Consider the following 4,667-nt stretch of genomic DNA (forward strand, 5'->3'; position numbering starts at 1 on the left):
CATGTCTTGAATTTCTTCAGAGGCCTGGTAATGAACTAATCGTTTGATTCAGGTGTGTTGACCCAGAGTGATATCTAAAACCTGCAGGACACCGGCACTCGAGGCCTGGAGTTGCCTATCCCTCCCTGCGCCGGAGGCTGCGAGGTGTTCAGACAGACAGGTGAGGAGATATCTGCAGTCAGGGAGGTGACAAAGTTAGGCTGAGCCACAGAGCACGGCAGTGAGACTCGTGATTAAAAACCTGCACGAGTTATATCCTTAACTATCCACAAACTTTAGTGATTAATGACCATCGTAGATTAAAACGCTTAATGAGGACTATTGCAAACAATGTGCTCCATATTTTTATGGTGTTTATTTTCATTAAAGTTTGTAGAGTTGATGTGGAGGTTAAATAAAATCAGCTTTTTGAATCTTTCTAATTGTCTGTGATGATGTTGACGTGGTTTTTGTTTTGTCCTTTATTACTTCCATAATAAATCTCAACTTCTTCTTTTATGGAAGAAAGTTTATTTTTATGATCCTTTTTCTGGTTCTTATTGCATTTTGGTTTCAATTCATATATATATATATTAATCTGTGTTACTTCTGGTCTGTGATATTTAATTGAGTGAAATAAAACGTCTCAAATACAACTGTGTGAAATAAACGTTCATCATAATGATGACATCTATTGTTTGCTGATAACTCGTGTAAATGAAGTCATCAAATTTCAGGGCAGAGGCTGAAATTTACTGAGCCACAGGATCAGCTTCAGAGTTGGGCCTTGTACTGAAACTGATTCAGGACTTTGAGCATATCGTTTCCTTATCTGGCTTCTCTTAATCTAATATCACCAATCACATGAAACTGGTTATGAAATTGATTAGTCGTATGTAACCCACATCGCCTACACACTGTCATATGACCCACATCAGCTGGCGCGAGGTCCCTCTCCTGATTCGCTGCGTCCCCGCCGCGGCAAAGATGTCTGTTACTTAACTGCCTTCCTTCATGCAGTTTCCGGATTTGTTTGTCGCAAATTCTACCTGAAGTGTACAGATGAAGCTATGAATGAAATATTGTACTTTTGTGAAATGTGACAATGCAATGATCGGATTCACGCTATCGTATAGAAGTGTGGAATCATTGATGTGAATTTTAAACTGAATTCAAATTGAATTGCTAATGGACATTTCTGTCCCTGCAGGTCAGAGGTTTTTGTTGTTGTGCTTCTTCATATCCCCCCCCCCCCCCCCTCCCCCCTTTCATCCTGTCTTTGGATTACGGACGTATTTTTTTCCCCATCGTGAAACTGAACCCTAAAGGGGAACTCCTGAAAACTGACCTTCAAAAGGAAATGAATGGATTCTCAACACAGGCATTTAAGTCTTTTGCACAGCGATTGCAAGCAGTGAAATTAATTGTGGTACATGTATTTATCTATGTTGTGTTTTGTATTTATTTTGTTCCACTTCCCCCTTTTTCCCAATTTGTTCAATATATTTTTGGTTTTCTTTGACAAATTTTCTGTGTCTGGTCGCATCATTCACACCACCTGGGCTCCATTCTGTGCATCAGTCAGTTACATCCACCCATTGCCATAGTTGGACTGGTGATTTTTCGTTTTTATGGGCCGATGTTTTGTTGTTTGTTTGTTTAGGGGTCTTTTTTGTAACGGTATAAACAATGGAAGGTGGTAGATTGGCTAATTGGTCATGATCGACTCTGGGCTGGATAGATTACAGCCGATGAAAAATTGTATTCGTTTTGAGCTGAAAAGGAACAGTTTGTCCCGGACTTCAGCTAGAATGGAAAAAGACACAAAGCTGGAGTTATTCTGTGTGTTTACGCTGCACAGCTGCCTCTTCTCCTCTCATTCTCTCCCCTCTCTCTCCTGTTGCTCCTTCAATCATGAAACTGATCAATGATCAGCTGATCGGCTTTTCTCTCTTGTTTGTTTATCGCCCACTTTGCGGCAGAAAGAAGAAACCAGCGGATGTCGCGCTAAACAACAGCAGCACGTTTAAGCTTGATCAGCTGTTGTTAGAATTGATTTAATATTAATTTCTAGCATCAGCTGATGTTTGCTGGAGCCACAGCTGTAAAGCTGCTGGTCATGATATCATGCTCAAAAAAAATGTTTTTTCTCACTCCCATTTCTTCTTGTTGCGTGTTTAAGCTCTACGTGGAACCTTGTTAAGATCCAACCATGCAAAATATGATCTATTTATTAATTTTGTTGTTGCCATTTTTCAAGTGGTCTTTAATGTTTGATCAGGACTGAATCAAATTTGATGTGTAACAGCGCCATATTGTGGCCAAAGAGAGTAGAAAAGAACTACCATTGATGATCAGTGGGAAGCACATCTTGGTGAAACAGAAGTTAAAGACAGTAGTTATGGACACTAAAAATGAATTAAGCATTTGTTTTATTGCCACGATGGTCAAAGTGGAAAAAGACTTGAGCTATCAGCTGGGCAATGGTGGATAAAATTTGGCCAGTTTTAACCCAGAACCCAAAGCCCACAACACAAACGCACATACCTGTAAGAATGACACAAACAAACCTAAACAACTGTGCAAAACGGCACCAATAAAAAGGTTAAAAAATAAATTTGACACAAACCTATAAATAAATAAAATATATACATCTTTTAGGCTTTTCCAGAAAGTTAAAAAATAAAAGAAGTGTTAGCTGTTGTTGGCTTAAAATAGGCTGGTTGCCAATAAGTTTTATGAAACTGAGTTCAGATTCACTGGCCTTCTCTGCAGAGGCAATGTGTTACAGTCCAAACACACCACTGTTTGAGTGTGAGTGGGTGTCTGAAGTAGCAGACGGCTGGCAGCGGGGTTTTTCTCTGAGTGAAAGCAGTGCTGCGTCTGAGGTTGTAAGTAAGTAATTATATATCAGAAATAATAATATATTTAAAAACAACAACAACAACAAAACCCACTAGTATGTATTGTAAGTGTAACCTGGCAGTTCGCTGCTCTCTGCCAGGTGATTGGCAGAGGAGCTTTGAAAAGGTAGTGGGTGCGTGGAGTGAGGTCAGCGCTCTTCTGTGGAAAAAACCAGAGGCGATTAATGCACTCTGGTGCGAGTGGGTATATTGTTCGGTAAGAGACTTTTGCCATTTCGTTTGGATCATTTATTATTGTAGGTGCCAATTTTAATTCGTGTTGTTGGACTTTTTTAGTGTGACCACGAGTTTTAATGGAGGAATTGATCAAGCTCCTGATCGACTGCGCGCAGGGAAACCGATCGTTATTGTAGGTATATTGAGTGTTTGTTTTAATTCTGTGATTTTTGAATGGTTTAATAAAACTGATATTTTATTGGGTAACATTTTAAACCATAATGTTGTTTGTGTTTTTCAGCTGTTGTTGTGCTGCCTCTGTCCTTTTATCGTTCTTTTGATTGATTTGTAATTTTGTTTTGGTCAGTCCGTCCAGCCGTAAAGGCGGTTAATGATTGAGAGTGAGCCGTGTAAGGACTAACCTCTCTTTTTGTTTATTTGTTTGTGCCACTTCCTTTAACATCCCAGATTGCAGGTCATGCATAGCGCTGATTCCCAGCTGTGCTGAGACCTGAATTGTTTGCAGTGCGTACCCACAGGTAAATTGATTGCAGTGTCTCTAAACGGGGTGTAACAGTTTGCAGTGTCGTGTTATTTTTCGCACCGTTTGTTTGGTAGGTCTCATGTGCAGCTGGGATATCAGCAGGATGTGTTGTAAGTCCCGTCTGGAAATAACTGGGAAAACGTATGTTTAATTAATGTAATAAATTAGCAGTTTATTTCTTTGCCCCTTTTATTCGGTACCTTTGTCCTCGGTTACAGTATTTTTCCCTCATGCGCGGTATTTGCACAGAGGTGGAGCCGCACATGGATTCAGACCCTGACTGGACGCAACATTGAGCAGTTGCACCCTCTTGTGGTTCAAGTTGGTATTACATGAAAGTGCCCTTCTATCGCAATGAATTCGCTTCAAATCTCAAAAAGCCAAATCTGATAAGCTGCAATCTCACTCACACTGAGCACCTTTAAACATATGTTGGTATAATATGACAGGCCAGCATGTTTTTGCACTCTTACACCTCTGAGTTAAATTTAGTATTTTCTAATTAGTAATTTTATTTGACTTGGCTTTTAAGTTTCAGTTAATTTCTAGAGTGGATTTTATTTGAAAATGTTTAGTTTTACTTCAGTTTTTAAGTTTTTATTAGTTTCAGTCTCTGTGATTATTACTGTAAGGAGGGCATATATCAGAGGCAAAATAAGGAAAACCAGTGCAGGTATTATACTATGCTACAATATTCAAAATACTAGTCTTTATTTTACTTTTTTTTTTTTTAAACATCTACTTTAAAAAAAAGTAGTAGTTTTTATTTAACTATAATAACCAGGCTCTGATATTAAGATAAACTTCCTTACATTACAGGACAGGAACCTGCCCGAGGACCTTCAGGTTTTAAAATTTGAGTCTGAACTTAAGTGAAAGTTGTTGGGTCATCGGATGGTTCAGCACAAAGACAGTTAAATCTGCAAACTCAGAGATGAGTATTGGCAGCGATTTGTGACAGAAGGATAGCAGCAAGAGTGAACGGGAAGTCTTAAAATGTAGTAATGAAACAGGAAACAGCTTACCTCAATTATATGGATAAGATCAAGACAGACAACTGGTGC

The sequence above is a fragment of the Pelmatolapia mariae genome, linkage group LG15 (genome assembly GCF_036321145.2).
Source record: "Pelmatolapia mariae isolate MD_Pm_ZW linkage group LG15, Pm_UMD_F_2, whole genome shotgun sequence".
Lineage (NCBI taxonomy): Eukaryota > Metazoa > Chordata > Actinopteri > Cichliformes > Cichlidae > Pelmatolapia > Pelmatolapia mariae.